Raw genomic sequence first — 20,259 nt, forward strand, 5'->3', positions numbered from 1 at the left:
ATGGTCCCTGCTATGGGACCTGTGTGTCTCCCAGAAGGCAGCGGGGTGGGGGGGTGAGGAGTGGCCGGACATTGCGTAGTTTGCCGCACAATAGTATGGCGAATTTTCCCTGGAATGGGAGCAGATACCTAGATTTGACAGGTATCGGCTCCCCCCTCCCTCCTGAAAGGTGCCAAATGAAGTTCCATTTCTGGGTGGAACTCCACTTTAAGGCCCCTTTCACACTGGGGCGGTGTGGGCACCGGCGGTAAAACGGCGCTATTTTTAGCGCTGCTTTACCGTCGTTTTAGCAGCGGGATTTGGCCACTAGCGGGGCAGCTTTACCCCCTGATAGCGTCCGAGAAAGGGTAAAAATCACCACAAAGTGCTGCTGCAGCGGCGCTTTGCCGGCGGTATAGCCGCGCTGCCCCATTCATTTCTATGGGCAGGAGCAGTGAATGAACAGTATATACACAGCTCCTTCACCACGTTAAAGTTGTTGCTGGCAGGACTTTTTTTACTGTCCTGCCAGCACACTGCTCCAGTGCGCAAGCCCTTGGGCTTTCACAATGGAGTGAATGGAGCGGCTCTTTCAGGGCCCTTTGCAGGCGCTATTTTTAGCGCTGTAGTGACTGCAAAGCGCCCCAGTGTGAAAGGGGTCCAAGTGCGTATTTTGCACAGAATCTTCCGCTAGCAAGAACCTGTGTTCCGTGCCGAAAATACAAATATGCCCGTGTGAACCAGTCATTAGGCCTCACAATGGGTCTCAAAGATGGCCCTTTCATACAGGTGTACACATAGATATGTCTCTGTGAATGAGGCCTTATACACACATATATACAGAAGGTTTCCACGGAACATAACTTGCATTCTTTACTCTGCAGATAAACATCAGTAAATTATGATGTCTGTGTATAAGAGGCCTTGGGCTAGAAGATTCACATCTCCACTCTTGTGTTTAGAAATGGTGGGGTTGATTTACTTAGGCCCCTTTCACACTGGGGTGTCGGTGGTAAAGCGCCGCTTTAGGGTCGTTTATGCGGGAGTTTTCAGCCGCTACTGGGGCGTTATTTGACCAGAGTTGAATACTGCCCTTGCTATAGATGTAGGTAGGGTTGCCACCTGTCCAGGATTCACCCGGACAGTTCGGGTTTGGAACCATGCGTCCGGGTTTCAGACTGCCTGAAACCCGGACACATTATTCAGATTGGACTATGGCTTCCCAGCAGGGTTGCTGGCTGCAGTTGTCTAAGCTGAGAGTGACTTTTACATTCTTTCACGCTGCACAAAGCCAGCACTAACAACCCCCCCAAACACACACACAGACAGGAGAGGAGAGAGGGCTCGATCTGCACCTCCCCCCCACCCCCTACCCCTCTGTGTCTGCCCACACTCCAATCCCAGGCACTGTACTTCAGAAAAGGAAAGTGGGGGCTGTAAATTTGAAGTCCAGCAGCCTCAGATACATCTGGATGAGAGGTGCTGATTGCCAAGGGGTGAGTGAGCTCACCATCCATCCCAGTCTCTGACTGAAGTCTCCCCCCTTCTCTCTCCTGCCTCTGAGAGAGTACACTAAGGTATATCAGGGTTCTCAGAGCACCCCTTACATCAGATTTCCCCTTTACACCAGAGGCCACAGTGTTTCCTCTCCATACATCAGAGTTCTCAGTGTTCCTCCTTAAATCAGAGTTCTCCTTATCATCAGAGTCTGCAGAGTCCCCCCTTACAGTGGAAAGAAACTCTACGAGTTCAGATGTAAAAAGGGGAACTCTGCGGACTCTGATGTAAAGGGGGCTCTTGTTATTAATTACATATCATTAGAAATGTTATTTAATAACAAAATATATATACAGTTTATAATATAAAAAAATAATAATTGCTGTGCGCCGCTAAAGTGTTCGGGTTTGACTTGAAGAAAAGGTGCAACCCTAGATGTAGGCCATTTATGAACCTAATGAAGCCTGACTGGAATACTCCCAGGACTTTGCTATGTGAGGCCTACTCATCACCGCTGACCTCCACCATCACAGCAGTGAGCTCTCAAATGCTGAGCTCAGAGCTACTGCATCAGGGGAGGGAAAGGGTATGTGAGGGGGGTCTGAATCAGAGAAAGAGCTCACTCCTGTGATGGTGGAGGTGAGCGGTGATGAGTAGGCCTCACTTAGCAACATCCTGAGAGCATTCCAATCAGGCTTCATGCGGTAAGTAAATAACCTACACCTATAGTAAAGACATTATTCAACTTCAATAAGAGCTGCATAGTCTGTTTTTATTTACGAACGTCCCTTACCTGCATAGGCAGTTTTTTTGTTTTTTTTGTAAAGGTTAACTAACCCTTTATGGCCCTATTTACACCTCCACTTTTAACCACTTGACCCTTAAAGATTTACCCCCTTCACGACCAGGCCACTTTTTGCGATACGGCACTGCGTTACTTTAACTGACAACTGGGCGATCATGCAACGCTTTACTCAAAAAAAATTGATGTCCTTTTTTTCCCATAAATAGAGCTTTCTTTTGCGTTTTTTTATTTTTTTTTGCACTATAAACAAAAAACTGTGACAATTTTGAAAAAAATGTATTATTTTTTACTATAATAAATATCCCCAAAAAATATATAAAAAACATTTTTTTTCCTCAATTTAGGCCAATATGTATTCTTCTACATATTGTTTGTAAAAAAAATTGCAATAAGCATTTATTGATTGGTTTGTGCAAAAGTTATAGTGTCTACAAAATAGGGGATAGATTATGGCATTTTTTATTAATATTTTTTGTTTTACTAGTAATGGCGGCGACCAGTAGAGATGGCCTTGCGGTTCGCCCGACTGTCAGTTCGCGGCCAATTTTGCGTGTTCGCGATTCGCCAAACCAGCGGACTTCTGGCGCTGTTCGCCCGGCAGACATATGCGTTTACATTGTGAAAGAACTTTGACCCATGATGACACATCCATCATGGGGTACAGGACAGCCAATTGAGACATTTCAGCACATGGACAATTGGACATTCGCCCTACCTTATAAATAGACCTGATCTGGTGGCCATTTTACATTCTGTCTTATGTCAGTGTAGGGACAGGACGCTGTGTGGAGCAGGGAGAGACTGTAGTGACACAAATCACGAGCTATTAGGTCCACAAAAGTCCTTTTAAGGACTGGTATAGGTGTACAGTAAATAGGGTTCTGGTGCACTGCTGTGCTGGTGGTTGCTGAGTGCACTGCTGACTGATTCTGCAGCTGTCTATTGTCAGTGTAGGGACAGGACGCTGTGTGGAGCAGGGACAGTCAGTTTAATCACTAGCTATTGCTATTAGGTCCACAAAGGTCCTTTTAAGGACTGGTATAGGTGTACAGTATATATGGTGCTGGTGATTGCTGAGTGCACTGCTGACCGATTCTGCAACTGTCTTTTGTCAGTGTAGGGCAGTGTTTCTCAATTCCAGTCCTCATGGCCCACTAACAGGTCATATTTTCAGGATTTCCCTCAGATGAAACAGCTGGGGTAATTACTAAGGCAGTGAAGCTGATCAAATCACCCTTGCAAAATAATGGAAAGCCTGAAAACATGACCTGTTAGTGGGCCATGAGGACTGGAATTGAGAAACAATGGTGTAGGGACTGAGGGACAGTCTGAAAATCACTAGCTACTAGGTCCACAAAGGTCCTTTTAAGGACTGGTATAGGTGTACAGTATATAGGGTTGTACACATATAATATACTTTCTTCCAAATATAGAAAGAATATTACACTTGACTGCTGCCCAATTCTGCAGCTGTCTTTTATCAGTGTAGGGACTGAGGGACAGTCTGCAAATCACTAGCTACTAGGTCCACAAAGGTCCTTTTAAGCACTGATATAGGTGTACGATTTGGTGTGCAGCATATAGGTGTGTAATACACGTATAAAATACTTACACATATAGAAAGCATAGTATAGTGCATTTCCACTGTGCAGCATTGTGACTGCTGAGTGGTTCTGCAGCGATACTACAAAGAGTGACAAATGCAATAAAAAAAAAGTATTATAACTAGTGTGATAGACCAGTGGCCCCCAAAAACAACAGATTGAAGCGAGGTGTTATATACCTTCTTCCACATACATACTGCACTTCTCTAGAGACTTTTGTCCCAGGGTCATTTAAAAAATGACAGGCAGAGGAAGAGGCAGGCCCTTCCGTAGAGGTGGTAGGGGTAGGGCAGGAGCAACAGACTTGAGCCAAAGTGGCAAATTGCAGAAGGTGTGTTCGATTACGTCAAAGGACACACCAGACTTGGTTGAGTGGCTCACTCAGCCTTACTCTTCTGCACCCTCCTCATCCTCTCGATCTGCACCCTCTTCACTCTCTGCTGTGTGCACCCCCAAAGACACTACCACCAACACCATCACCACCATATACCTTCCGCTTGAGTCACAGGAATTATTTTCCGATCCATATCAAGACATTTCTGATGTGCAGCCACTCTCGTCATTGGATCAGGAAGAGGAGGTAGTAACAACCGCCACTCAGCAGTCTGACGACAGTACCCAGATCGGCCCAAGGAGGAGGTTGGTCCCCGCAGTTTCTGCCTACTCCGAGATCTCTAATTATAGCGGTGGGGAAGGTGACATCGATGATGACGTATCTAGTGATGTCATGTGGGTGCCCACAAGAGAGAAAGAGGAGGGGAGTTCAGAGGGAGATATGGACCAGCAGATAGGGAGGAGAAGCAGGCAGAACTTAGATTGCACAGGAGGGACAAAGCAGACTGCTAATGTATCAGGAGCGAGGTATCAACCATGTACGGTTACATCTGGCGTTCCCAGGACGCGGGCTCTGCAATGTGGGCTTTTTTTTTTAACGTGTCCGCAGCTGACAATAGTGTTGACATCTGCAATCTTTGCAGTCAACGCATACGTCGCGGTAAGCCCAACACTCACCTAGGGAAGACCGCCTTAAGAAGGCACATGAGTTGCCATCACCGAGCCCAGTGGGAGCAACGGAACCCACAAAGCCACACTCCAGGCTTTCACCGTCCAGCCTCGTCTTCTACTTCTCCTTTTCCTCTCTCCTCACAATTGTCCTCCACTCTACCTTCCATCATGCCATCCTCACGTTTTTCTGGAAAAAGGCACGCTTCCGTGGGCCAAATGTTCGAACGCAAAAAAATTATGACGCCGGATAACCCTCTTGCCCAACGGTTGACGGCTGTCTTGTCAGAACTGATAGCCCGCCAACTACTGCCATATAAACTGGTGGACTCGGAGGCCTTTCGAAAATTTGTGGTCATTGGAACGCCACAATGGAAGGTCCCAGGAAGGAAGTATTTCTCACAGAAGGGCATCCCAGAGCTATATGGCCATGTTCAGCGGCAAGTGAATGTATCTCTGGCACACAGTGTCGGTGCCAAGATACATCTGACCACAGACACGTGGTCTAAAAAACACGGGCAGGGAAGGTATATCACTTTTACTGCCCACTGGGTGAACCTTCTGACAGCCGTCAAGCATGAAACCCGTGGCACCTGTGTAGTGTGGTTTTACCGCCACGGATTGCATGCAGGCCTGGCTCTTCTTCTCCTCCTCCTACTCCATCCTCCTCCCTCTCCTCCTCAGCTGACTCCTCCTTTTCCGCTGCTAGCGTCTCTTCCGCTATGCCGCCCAAGCTCCCCAGAACCTATTCGACATGCCAGATGAGATGTTGCCATGCTGTGCTGCGTCTGTTGTGCCTGAAAGCCAAGAGCCACACTGGCCCGGCACTCCTTTCAGCTTTGCGTTCACAGGAAGATCAGTGGCTAACACCGCTCAATTTGACAGTTGGTAAAGTGGTGTGTGACAACGGTGCCAATCTGCTTAGCGTATTGAAACAGGGCAAAATTACGCACGTGCCATGAATGGCACACGTCTTAAACTTGGTCGTGCAGCGATTCGTTGTCAAATACCCTGGGGTCCAGGACATCTTGCGGCAGGCCAGGAAAATCTCGGCCCATTTCAGAAGATCTTACACGGCCATGGCTTACCTTGCAGACATTCAGCGGCGACACAATCTGCCGGTCAGACGCCTTATTTGCGATTGCCCGACGCGATGGAACTCAACCTTCTATATGCTTGATAGGCTGCTCCAGCAGAAACGTGCAGTTAACGACTACCTGTACGAACTCTGCGGCAGAACAGGTTCTGGGGAGCTTGGTTTTTTTTCACCACGTCAGTGGCTGCTCATGCGCGAAACATGCAGATTTCTGCGCCCATTTGATGAGATCACCAAACTGGTCAGTCGCAGCCATGGCACCATCAGTGACATGGTACCTTATGCCTTCTTTATGGAGCGTGCATTGCGTCGTGTCATTGATCAAGCCGTGGAGGAGCAGGAAGATGAGGAAGTCACAATGCTGGATGAATTCCCAGGGGGGGCTACTCTATCTGAGACAAGTCAACAACAGGAGTCTGAAGAGGAGTCAGAGGAGGATGGTGCAGGAGCAGATGAGGAGGAGCAAGAAGAGCCTGCTTTAAACCTTTCTGGGATCCCTGTTGTTGTGCGTGGATGGGGAGAGGAGAATGAAGAGGACAACATTATCCTGGATGATGAGCAGGAGCCAGGCCACCACACCGCTTCCAGTTTAGTGCAAATGGGGGCCTTCATGCTCCAGTGTTTTAACAGGGACCCCCGTATAAAAAGCATAAGGGTCAAGGACCAGTACTGGGTGGCAACGTACTTAGACCCCAGTACAAACACAAAATGGCAGAAATGTTACCACCGTCACAGAGGGCTGTCAGAATGAAGCACTTACAGACCTTGTTTCGACAGCTGCTGCATTCTGCTTTTGCGTGCGCTGGCAGAGGAGGAATTCCCACTCCCAGAGAAAGAGTTGAGGGTACCAATCCAACAGCGCCTGCAAGAAGAGGCCGGTTTAAAGATGTGTTGGTGACTTCTGATATGAGGTCATTCTTTCAGCCGACTCATCGACAGGTGTCATCTGGATCCAGCATCAGGGAACGCCTAGACCTACAGGTGTCTGACTACATCGGGTTAAAGGCCGATGTGGACGCTCTGAGGAGTTATGAACCCCTGGACTACTGGGTGGGCAGGCTTGACTTCTAGCCAGAACTTGCCCAATTTGCAATGGAACTGTTGGCTTGTTGACCAGTGTCCTGTCCGAAAGGACGTTCAGCGCAACAAGGGGGATCGTGACCGATAAGCGCACTCGCCTAGCTCATGACAGTGTTGACTACCTGACATTTATAAAAATGAATGAGGCATGGATCTCAGAGGAATTCAACACATGTGACCAGTAGACCATGTATATGCATAACTCTATAAATGATTTATTTAATCGAGCACATGGACCTTTTTTCTACCTTTGGCTCACTTCCTTGTACAGAAAAAGCACACCGTACTATATGCCCGTACCGTCCTGTTTGAAAAGGTTGAGCGGTGTCATATTTTTGGGTCCCACAGCGAGTTGCTGGTATCAGTGCTGCTGTCAGTGCTCTCTATCTCGGTGCTGTTGTCAGTGCTCTCTCTCTATCTCGGTGTTGGTGTGGTCTCAGTGCTCTCTATCACGGTGCTGGTGTGGTCTCAGTGCTCTCTATCACGGTGCTGGTGTCAGTGCTCTCTATCTCGGTGCTGGTGTCATTGCTCTCTATCACAGTGCTGGTGTGGTGTCAGTGCTCTCTATCTCGGTGCTGGTGTCAGTGCTCTCTATCTTGGTGCTGGTGTCAGTGCTCTCTATCACGGTGCTGGTGTCAGTGCTCTCTATCACGGTGCTGGTGTGGTGTCAGTGCTCTCTATCTCGGTGCTGGTGTCAGTGCTCTCTATCACGGTGCTGGTGTGGTGTCAGTGCTCTCTATCTTGGTGCTGGTGTGGTCTCAGTGCTCTCTATCACGGTGCTGGTGTGGTGTCAGTGCTCTCTAACTCGGTGCTGGTGTCAGTGCTCTCTATCTCTGTGCTGGTGTGGTGTCAGTGCTCTATCTCGGTACTGGTGTGGTCTCAGTGCTCTCTATCACGGTGCTGGTGTGGTGTCAGTGCTCTCTAACGCAGTGCTGGTGTCAGTGCTCTCTATCTCGGTGCTGGTGTCAGTGCTCTCTATCTCGGTGCTGGTGTGGTGTCAGTGCTCTCTATCTCGGTACTGGTGTGGTCTCAGTGCTCTCTATCACGGTGCTGGTGTGGTGTCAGTGCTCTCTAACGTGGTGCTGGTGTCAGTGCTCTCTATCTCGGTGCTGGTGTCAGTGCTCTCTATCACGGTGCTGGTGTGGTGTCAGTGCTCTCTATCTTGGTGCTGGTGTGGTCTCAGTGCTCTCTATCATGGTGCTGGTGTGGTGTCAGTGCTCTCTAACTTGGTGCTGGTGTCAGTGCTCTCTATCACAATGCTGGTGTGGTGTCAGTGCTCTCTAACACGGTGCTGGTGTCAGTGCTCTCTATCATGGTGCTGGTGTGGTGTCAGTGCTCTCTAACTTGGTGCTGGTGTCAGTGCTCTCTATCACAATGCTGGTGTGGTGTCAGTGCTCTCTAACACGGTGCTGGTGTCAGTGCTCTCTATCACGGTGCTGGTGTGGTCTCAGTGCTCTCTATCATGGTGCTGGTGTGGTGTCAGTGCTCTCTATCACGGTTTGGGTGATCATCTCCTGCACCATCTTGATAGTCTGCCCTGACCTTTCCTCTCCTCCATGGCCTTCATGCACTCCTGAATTGTCAAAATTTCACAGATAAAAAAAGAATGCTTGTCGTTGTCGATCCCAGATTCACTTAATACTTTTGTTATGTCAGTGTCCATGTGGTGGGACTATGTGTGCACATCTAGTAAGTATTTTGTGGCTAAAAATATTAGACTTGTGCACAACGGAAAATTTTGTTTAGTTTCGGTTCGTTGTCATTCGTAAAATACATCATTTCGTTCTGTTATATTTGTTATGTTACGTTAATAAGTTTTCGGATCATTCGTTATTATTCGTAGAGTGTCGAATTCATTCGTTCGTATTCGTTGAAATTCGCTATTTATGTATGAATAGACATTCGTGATAATGATTCGTAGTTTGGAAAGTTGTTTGTTTATTGAATCTTTTAACACACACAATGACAATGTCTCTTCTCCTCAGCTCAAATACAATACAACACCCTTCTAACCAGGGCTGGACTGGGACAAAAATTTGGCCCTGGTCTTCATCCAGACCGGGCCACTTTAATTTTGGGAACATGCACAAAAACAGTATATATATATATATATATATATATATATATATATATATATATATATATATGCTGTTGGGGAGTGGGGTGGAGGACACAGAGGGACAGTGTGGGTGGTGGAGGACACAGGAGAACACTGTGGGGGGGGGGGGGGGGGTGGAGGACACAGTTGAACACCATGGGGGGGTGGAGGACACAGTTGGACATAGTGGGCAGTGGAGGACACGGGGGGGTGGAGGACACAGGGGGACACAATGGGGGGGTGGAGGACACAGTGGGGGTGAAGGACACAGTGGGGGGTAGAGGACACAGTGTGGGTGGAGGGCACAGTGGGGGGCGGAGGAAATAGTGGGGGTGGAGGACACAGGGGACACAATGGGGGGTGGAGGACATAGTGGGGGTGGAGGACACAGGGGGACACAATGGGGGGGTGGAGGACATAGTAGGGGTGGAAGACACAGGGGGACACAGTGGGGGGGGGGGTAGAGGACACAGTGTGGGTGGAGGACACAGTGGGGGGCGGAGGACATAGTGGGGGTTGAGGACACAGGGGGACACAATGGGGGGTGGAGGACATAGTGGGGGTGGAGGACACAATGGGGGGGTGGAGGACATAGTAGGGGTGGAAGACACAGGGGGACACATTGGGGGGGGGTAGAGGACACAGTGTGGGTGGAGGACACAGTGGGGGCGGAGGACATAGTGGGGGTGGAGGACACAGGGGGGGACACAGTGGGGGGTGAAGGGCACAGTGGGGTTGGAGGACAGAGGGGGACAGCGTGGAGGGTAGAGGACAGAGGGGGACAGCATGGGGGGGAACAGGAGAGTATCATGAGGCCTCCTGTGATCCTGTTGGAGCCCTTACTTTGACAGGCTGTCCCTCAAAGTGGCCCACTGAGCCATCGGCCCACCAGGAAACTCCCGGTAGTCCCATTGGCCAGTACATGCCTGCTTCTAACTCAGTTCTCAGGAATGCACTTTGCCAGTAATCCATCCTCTGGCACAAAATTAATTAGCTGATTGGACTATAAGATTTACTTTGAGCTGACCTTTTGTTTCATTAGATCTTTGAAAAATTTAATTCATTTGTTATATTTCTTTCGTATTCGTTGTTATTCATTATTTTTTTATTCGGACATTCGGATGCATCCGAATGTCCGAAAGATGCAAAATTCGGCCGAATTTCAATTTGTTACGAAACAAATTGCACAAGCCTAGAAAATATGACCTATAGGTTTTTAAGGTTCGCCTGCCATTAAAGTCAATGGGGCCCGCCGCAAACTTTGCGGTTCGCAAACTTTTGGCCGCGTTCGCGAAACGTCCCGTCGGAAGTTCGTCCATCACTAGTGACCAGACAAATCACGACTACTTGCATGTGTCTATTATATAATGCAACCATACCAGATGATACGTTAGTAGTCATCCGGACAGGTGGTGGTGGTGGTATTAGGTGCTGTACTATCCCGGCCCGCAAAGGTTCTAGACATTGTTCACCTGACAAACCAAATTATTAGTTACAGCATATGTATAGCCACATTATTTTTTTTTCAGATTTCAGAAAGAGTAGGAGGGCTGGAAACCCTTGTCCCATTAGGGAAATTTCACTTAATTTCCTATCCAGCAAATGAAACAGGAAGTTTGAGGAAATCTCCCAAAGTGAGGAGCATTACCTTGTTCGACACTTGTCACCAGGACATATGTCCCCATTGGAAGGTTTACCTCTTGTTCTAGTAATATCCAAAAAGTTGGGTTCTCTATCGATCTCTGTCTCTTTTACAGTGGTCATCGGGACAAACAGAAAGGGACAAATCTACCTAGCAAGGGCACAGATAGCAATACAATCTCTAAAGCCCCATACACACGATCAGAAATTCTGCCAGCAAAAGTCGGATGTGAGCTTTTGGTCAGGAATTCCGACCATGTGTATGCTCCATCGGACTTATGCTGGCAGAATTCCAGCCAGCAAAAGATTGAGAGCAGTTTCTCTATTTTTCGGTCGGAAAAAGTTCCGATCGGAAATTCATATCGTCTGTACAAATACCGACGTGCAAAATTCCTACGCATGCTCGGAAGTATTGAACTTAATTTCCTCGGCTCGTCGTAGTGTTGTACGTCACCGCGTTCTTGACGGTCGAAAGTTCAGAGAACTTTTGTGTGACCGTGTGTAATAAAGCCAAGCTTGAGCGGAATTCCATCAGAAAAATCATCCAAGTTTTTTCCGACGGAAAATACGCTCGTGTGTTACAGTATAACCATTCAAGGTATGGTGAGTAGCAGTGGCGGCCTGTCCATACGGAGCGCAGGGTTGCCGCCCAAATCCATGCGTCTGACCCCCTATTCTACAAGCGGGTGTCGTACACATGGATTCCAATAGAGTTTCTTTTTTTTTTTTTTTTTAGAAGCACGTGATTAGAGTCAGAGGGTTCAAAAAAGGATGGGCTCGGGGCCCAGAGCACTGCCCCCCGAGCGCACCCAGTTGTTGTGTGACAATAGCAAATTAATATTCGCTATTGTCTTCCTGATTCTTCTCCTGGCCAATTAAGAGGAGAAGTGATCCTATTGGCCACTGAGAAGAGGGGAGATGAAGGGGGAGCCGCTGTGAAGCACCAGGAGGAGGAGACGCAGGGTGAAGCCGCCGCCCGGAGGAAGCCCTGTTTGCGACCTTGATGGGGTAAGTACGGGGGCCCGAGACCGACCGGGGGGGGGGGTTCCTGTGACCTGACCGACCAGGTGGGGTGCATGGCGGCAGATGGATTGTTTGTGGTCCCCCCAAAACAAAATATACCACCAGCCACTGGTGGGTAGGGACTAAAGCAATCAAAAAACTCTTCAGCCTTATCAGTACACAACACAGCAAAGTCCTCTTAAAGCAGGAGGGTTGCTATTCTATAGCATGAAATGGACTTCGGTGGCAGGATCAACAGTTATTTGTGAGACTGCTTAAAGGGAAAAGTACAGATGCACTCACAACACATGTTCTACTTGAATTGACTTTTAGATAGTGTAACACAAAACAATAAGACAATTGTTTAAAAGAACACATGTTAAATAATCCTAATCAATGTTGTAAAATCTTTTCTAAATTAAAAATACAATTCCCAAAATACTGAAATACTGTAGTTCAGAAGTTACAGTGGTGAAAATACTTGTTGCATTATTTTTTAGTGCAGGGGTCTCCAAACTCAGGAGCCACATCTAACCGTTACAAGGTTTTCCAACTCTGACATGGTGGTGGGGCGGTGTTTCTGGGGGCTTCTCGTGTGAAAGAGGTGGACCAATATTTTTGGCCCAAGAATATTTGTAAAAAATACTATGTGCCCCCCCACTGAAAAGATTGAAGACCTCTGGTTTAGTGAATTGATGGGAAAGGAAAGCAGGACTAATAAGATTCCTTTCTTTGTGTTCCCAAATGATAAAAGAATAAACCTGATAGGTCAGTATATGCAGTAACTCTTGAGTACCATTTTCTTTTCTATGATTCGCAGCTCTTTTACCTAATCATTTTTCTTGGGGGGTTTAGAGGTTCTTTAAATATCTTTGGAATATTTCCAGAAGCTGTTACATATTCATAATCATCTTCATCCATGATATAAAATCATCTTCTGCATAAACCAGTACTGTTGGCACCATTTTTAGTGTGACTTATTGATACATCTCTGATAATAGATTATCTCTTTTGATCAGGTTCCTCCTCCAGTCAACCTCCAACCAATCTCTTTGGCTGTCATTCTACTTGTTGAAAATTTAGATAAGGATCATACAGTTACTGATAGGAAGGAATGGGCAGTGTCAGATTGAAGTGATATATGGCAGCGTTTAGTGATTATTCTGACTATAGTTTAGGATACTAATCAGATAGTTTGTACTGGACATTCTAATCCTTTATGACAATGTAACTGTAGCCTGATTCTGGTTTTTACTCATAATTCTATAACCAAGGAGCAAAGGTTACCTACATGTAGATCTTCAAAACAGCTAGTAAAAAAGATATAGACCTAAACTATACTGTATTCTGTTTTTAACTAAACCTTTTTTTGTGTACCTTTTTCATATTTTGTCGGTTTATTTTTTTTACATACATAGTTACATAGTTGGTGAGGTTGAACAAAGACACAAGTCCATCAAGACCAACCTATGCATACAAATGAACATTTTTTTTAAGCATTTTTCATATGTTTTCGAGCTTCAGGTGTTTTTGCCAGTGGAAAGCATTATCATTTGTGACATCATATGTCATTATTGTATTTGCTTCCCTATTTTCCTGTGTAATATTGTGGGCTTCCAGGTGGGTTATGCCATAATGTGCTAGTATGCACAGCATATTAGTATATTATGGCAGACTTACCTGTCAAATGGTGTCCTCCAGCGCTACAGTGGGATCAATCCAGTGGGCCCCGGGCTCTCTGGGTTCCATGTCTTCAGCCGTTTGAATGGCCGTGCCACAAAGACGTCACTCCCGCACTTGTGCACAGGAGTGACATTGCTGTGGCAGGGCCATAAATGTTTGCCAAGCTGCACATGCGCGGTTCAGTTTACATGACGACTGACAGGCAGGAGGGTGCATTTTTGGCAGAAGGGATTGCTAGTCGCCATAGTCGCTGGCAATAATCACATGAAAAATATGACATGTTGGTTGTATCCAAGTTGATCTATCAATTAACTTGGGTATTATAAAGCCGCGTACACACGGGCGGACTGTATGGCCTACTTAGTCCGTCGAAACACATTTCAGCGGACAGTCCGCTCGTGTGTGGGCTTCAGCGGACTTTTTCAGCGTGCAGTCTGGCGTACTAAGTATTTCGGAATTTTCGAAATTCTGCCCGTCATACTTTGGTTTCAGCGGACAATCCGCTCGTCAGTAGGCTAGTTCGACGGACTAAGAATGGCGCATGCTCAGAAAGGATTTACACGGCGAAAGGGTGCATTGCTGTGTATTGGACTTCCTATTTCTAGTCCCTTCGTACGTGCTGTACACGTCATCACGCAAGCTTTCGACGGACTGTTTGTGCATCCGTGTGTGGTCAAGTCCGTTCATTCGAAAGTAGGACGGACTGTCCGTCGGATTGTATGACGGACTAAGTAGGCCATACAGTCCGCCCGTGTGTACGCGGCTTAAGTCTGCCTATATGGTTCAAACCTTGGCCAGTCCCAGCCGAAACGGCCTAGATTCCAAAATTGGAATTGCCGCTTTAAGCAATCCTCGCCCCCTGACATGCCACATTTGGCATGTAATTTCTTTGGGGGGGAGTGCGTACCTAGTTTACAGTGGGACTTTCTGTCTCACCTCGTCCTTCCTGCTCTTGGCCGCCTAGGTGACTCCTCCTCTCCCCCTAGGTGGCTCCTTCCTCTCTGCAATCTTCAGGGACATGTCACAGGTCCCAGAAGATTGCTTGGCCACTAGCAGAGTGCAGCGTGACTCGCGCATGCGCAGTGCTCCCCCAGCCATGAAGCCGAAAGCTGTCACGGTAGGGTTCCCACAGTTGTGATGATGGCGCCGGCGGAGAGGAGGGGAAGAGGAGCAAAGCTCCGTGCGGCCACATCGCTGGACCGTGGGACAGGTGAGTGTCTGTTTATTAAAAGTCAGCAGCTACACTTTTTGTAGCTGCTGACTTTTACTAAACTAACAAATGTGTAGAACTCTTCTTTAAGGGCTTACTTCCTGCAACTTTCACCCCTCTGACCCAGCCCCCTTCAACCCCATGTCCAATGAGAGTCTTCTGACTAATAAATGCACTAAATGTATTTCATGTTTTTAGGTGCTTCAGTTGAAGTCTACGGGGCCAAATATGTGTGATTCTGCAGTTAAAAAAGCTCAAGTATTTTTTCAAGCATCAGCACAATGCTCAGGCGGGAACAGGCATCAATGAATGTAACGGAAATCTTTATGTTGGGCATTAAGTCTATTATTAAATCCGTTCTTCTGAGTCTGGGTTTTTTTTGTTTTTTTTGTTACTAAGGGCTTGACTTCCCCAACTTTCACTCACAAAACCAGCTCCCTTCAACTATCACCCCCTTGTTCGAAGGGAGCATTCTGATTGGCTAGTGATGAACGCTATTGAGGAACTTTCACTGGATAAGGCAGAGCTTAGTCCTGTAGTTCAGGAACTGAATCCTTTCTCAAAAAGGTAAACCTAGGGGTGCATAAAATAATTTTATGGTGCCAACATGGCAGCATACGTGTCGTAGTAGCCCCGCCTACTTCTGCCCACATTGCTATAAAGTGTTGATGCCCACACAACAGCCCATTCCCTACACAGAGATGTCAACCGACATGATAGGCAAGACAGCCAAATAGGTCTTTTTATGTTGCGTTTCTTCAGTACTCCTAGTGGGCAAGCTGAGTTTGTTGAGAAGGTGGTATCTTACTCCCTTTCCTAAAAGATTGGATTTGCATAAGCTTCCCAACTTGGTAGTTAGTTATTGGTCTACTACATGTATGCTGTCATGTTGGCACCAGAAAAGTGAAAAATGTTATCAAATACTGTAATTTTAAATTCCTGGCGCTAATCCATGGCAGTTTACTGAGCCCAACCAGTTTGTTCATAGTATTGTACAGGGAATGGGCTGTTGTGTGAATGCCAACTCTTTATAGCTATGCACTAGTCCTGTGGGCGGATGGGGCTTCTACCACATGTATGCTGCCATGGATTGGTGCCAGGAAAGGAAAATTACGGTAAGTATTTGATACAATTTTAAATTTTTTTGTCTAATAAGGTATTAGCAGGTTCCTCATGGTGCTTGCTCTCAAAGCAACCCTTTTGCTATTGCTGTAGCAGTCTCAGTGCTTTTGGACAATTACACAAGGGGGGCATTACCAGGGCAATAACATATATTAAAGTATGTTAAAGGCGCATATAATCCAATGGGAAGATTTTTTTGTAATGAAAGGGCTGGTGACAAGGTCTTTAAATAGAAATTTCCCGCGACGCTTTCCTTCAAGCCTAGTTTGTTGTTTACCTGCCCCCTATGGAGAGAATCATCATGTTGGCTGGGCTCACATTCCAAGAATTGAGTGCTGGTCAGTCCTGGAAGAATGTCTGTCCCCCACCGCTGCCAGCAGAAGAAGAGGAACCTATCAGAGAAAAGCCGAACATGATGGTAGCAAATTATTCTGAAAAGGGGATATGGTGCATCCATTATTTATATTAGAAATATTATAACTTAATGATATAATGAGTTTACAGGTTGTCTTGCATTACCACCATTATTTCACATGATTATTGCAGTACTGATGAAGTGTGTAAGATCGAGCTCAGAATAAAGACAGCCATACATGGACTCAGCAGGGACCAGTTAAATTTTCATCAATGTATGAGTTAGCTATAACCAGCAACACTGAACCTCCTGCTCTCAAGCTATCTTTTTTCCTCCTCCCATGCTCATCTCCAGAACTTTTTTAGAGCCTCCCCCATCCTCTGGAACTCTTTACCTCAGTCTGTCCGACTATCTACTACTCTGGCTGCCTTTAGACTCCATTCACACTTGTGCGATTTGTCATGCAACTTTGGACCTCAACAAGTTGTTCCCCATGGTTTCCAATGGTAATCATTCTTATATGTGCAACTTAAAGGGGTAGTAAACCCTCTAGGTTTTTCACCTTAATGCATTCTATGCATTAAGGTGAAAAACCTCCTGTGATGCAGCAGCCTCCCAGAGCCCCCCCCCCCCCTTTTACTTACCTGAACCCAGTCTTTCCAGGGACGAGGAAGAGCACACCAGCTCACGTGTCTCGGGTCCTCAATGGGTAGATTGACAGCAGCACAGCCATTGGCTCCCTCTGCTGTCAATTAAATCCAATGACACGGGAGCCGCGGGGGAGGCCCAGTCCTGCTGTCTGTATCAATGGACGTAGCAGGACACGGGAGCTTGAGTGCCCCCAGGGAAAGCGCTTATCCGTCAGGAAGCTCAATGCAGGGAGGAGCCAGGACCGCTTTTGGGGGAGTCAGAAGAGGATGATTGGGGCCACTCTGTGCACAATCCTTGCACAGAGAAGGTAAGTATGACATGTTTGGAATAAAAAAAAACACAAACGAGACTTTACAACCCCTTTAAAGTTGTAGCCACTTCAAAGTAGTTCATCCACTACTTTGGTCCAACTTTCATGCAAATTGAAGGCCATAGACTTCAATGTTAACCCTCAAAAGTTGCATGAATGTTGCACCTCAATGTCTCACAGAAAGCAGCTTGCTATGGGGGCAACCGAGCTGAGCCACAGCGCCGTGTATCCATTCAGACACGGAGCCCCGACCTTGCTCTGTCCCCTCACTCTTCTAATTGGCTAACTGACTTTGATTGACAGCCACAGGAGCCACTGACTTTGATTCACAGCCACAGGAGCCAATGCGCCACTGCTGTGTCTCAGCCACTTAGGAGGAGAGTTCCGGATGGCTAAGACACTTGTGGACATCGCTGGAGAGAGAGAGGGCTCAGGTAGGTAATTACAGGAAGATTATCCAGGCATTCCCTGAAGTTGCTTCAAAGTTACTTCAAGTCACACTGAAGTCACCAGGCAAAGTTGCACTGTAAGTTGCGTGACTTTCTGGTCGCGGTAGTGTGAAATGAGCCTAAGGCAATCACTGAAAACTCATCTCTTCAGGGAAGCCTATCCCACCTCCAACAAACTGAACTTTTATCACTTCCATTAAATCATCCCCCACAATGATAACCACTTGTCCCACCATATTAGACAGTAAGCTCTTTTGAGCAGGGCCCTCTTAAAGCGTTTGTTACGCCAACACTTTATACTCCTGATATGTGCCTGCTGTACCATGTACTTGTATGAAAAAGTATCCTGTTCTGTTTGCTTTGCTTCCTTTTTGTGGAATCCCGGGTGTTCCTGCCAGTCCCTCTGCTTTCCTATTAAAAACTGACCATACTAAGCAGGAGACCACAGTGTGGTCAGTTCTCTAGCTATGTTGGGAACCTGCTCTCCTCCAATGTTCAGCCTTGTCCTGACACCACCCACACACAGCCATTTAATGGTAAGCCCAGTGTGCTGCTGCTTCTCCTCCCCCCAGCTCTTATGCAGCTGAGAACAGAGGGAATGTGATCACTTATAAAAAAGAAAAAAAGGTGTTTATAATAATTTTTTTCTATATATCACAAATATTTTGCCTTTCCTCACTATTTCAACTGAATGGGTTGTTTTACAAGGTGACCATTTACAATCACGTTAACCCTGTTGTATTTTACTATATTGCAACTGTGCTGTTTGCCTTTAGATTGTAAAGCATTGCGCAAACTGATGGCGCTTAATAAATCCTGTACAATTATAATAATAATCATTGTATTTAGAACACAATAGCTCATCTCAAATGTGTGGATGGGGGAATTGGTTCATTTCTTTCCATTCAACCCGATGGTTGAATGAAAAAAAAAATTTGTCCTCCGTGACCAGCCTAAAACTCTGGTATGATCATACACCCAGAAACCAATGTGATGTAAACAGGGATTGATCTCTGGAAACGCTTATGTATTTAAATTGAATATGCATTTTGTTAATATTGCAATGTTATCTGAAGGTAAATTTCTGCTGTAATGTTCACATTTCTTGTTGCATGCTGTTTCATATTTTTTTAAAGACAGTATCAGAGTTGGAGTTGCGCCCCCTTGTGGCTATCTGTATGATAAGTGTACCAGGATGAACAAAGAGTAGGGTAATGCCGCGTACACACGACCGGACTTTTCAACATCAAAGGTCAGACGGAACAATTCCGGCAGACTATTCGATCGTGTGTGGGCTGCAGCGGACTTTTGTTTTGCAAAAGTCTGACAGACTTTAGAAATGGAACATGTTTCAAATTTTTCCGCCAGAACTCCGCCGGACCCAGTTCCTACCGAGAAATCCGTTCGTGTGTATGCTAGTCCGACGGACAAAAACTGACGCTAGGGCAGCTATTGGCTACTGGCTATGAACTTCCTTATTCTAGTCCGGTCGTACGTCATCACGTTCGAATCCGTCGGACTTTGGTGTGATTGTGTGTGGCCAAGTCCATTCATTCGGAAAGTCCGTCAGAACTCTGTCAGAACTCCGTCGAAAGTCTGTCGGACCTAAGTCCGGTCGTGTGTATGTAGCATAAATCCAATTATAGTACATGTAAACCGTAACTATTAACTCCTCTTATTCGGTTCCTTTTAGTCTGTTAAATATACCATTGAAAGGTTTTTTTTGTTATATCTATTCAGTAAGTAAAGAAAATTAATCTATTGATCCTTACAGAAACCTTTTCAGCTGACAACTTCCTGTGCTCTTTGCCTTGCTGCACTTTTGCCGGTTACATTGTTCCAAACTGTCTCTGAGGACTACAAAACCATTCCCCTCTATTTTATGAAGAAGAGGAGAGAGGGAGGGCATTGTAGTCCTGTCCTGGGGTGACATTGCGGCTTCTCCAAAGATACAAAAGTGTGTTACTTGCAGGATCATTTGAAAATAAAGGGAAAAAAAGCCTGAAAAAAATAATGTAGCCCACACATCTAAGGGCTAGTAAGCTGCAATATATTATATTTATATTATATTTATGTCCATGGGTTTAGAAGATGCACTTTTGGTTAAAGTGTTTGTTAACCCCAAAAACAAACAAATTCAGATCCTGGTCGCAGTGCACAGTGCTTGTGCTGTGTAATCGGCCCCCCTCTAAACTATAAAAAAAAAACCCTCCCTGAACCTGCCACTTTCTGTGTCCCCCTCTATATACTGACCACGAAAATCAGGGCTGCTGAGCCCTGACCACCGTGGTCAGTGTACATCCCTCCACCATCCGTAGCCCTGCTCAGCTCTCCTCTCCCCCTCCCCCCTCCCTGCCTGTCATTTCTGGGTCTCTGTCTCTGCAGAGTGGAGCTCCACTGATGACAGGAAACATGTGACCTCCACTCACCCTTTTTTTTTTTAACTGAACTTTACAGTGGAACCTTGGTTAACAAGTAACGCAGTTAACGAGCGTTTTCAAAGACAAGCATTTTTTTTTTATTCTTTTAAAAATATTCAGTTCCCGAGTGTTTTCAAGCCTTACCGAGGCTTTCCAAGTTCAGCTGAGTTGTCTCCGAGTATTTCTGAGGCTCTCTGGCACCCTCCCACCTCTGGTCAAATGCGGTATTGCATGCAATAGAAGTCAATGCGGAAC

The sequence above is a fragment of the Lithobates pipiens genome, unplaced genomic scaffold, assembly GCF_037356315.1.
Source record: "Lithobates pipiens isolate NorthernLeopardFrog02 unplaced genomic scaffold, aLitPip1_a1.2 Scaffold_19, whole genome shotgun sequence".
In the NCBI taxonomy this organism is placed as follows: Eukaryota; Metazoa; Chordata; class Amphibia; order Anura; family Ranidae; genus Lithobates; species Lithobates pipiens.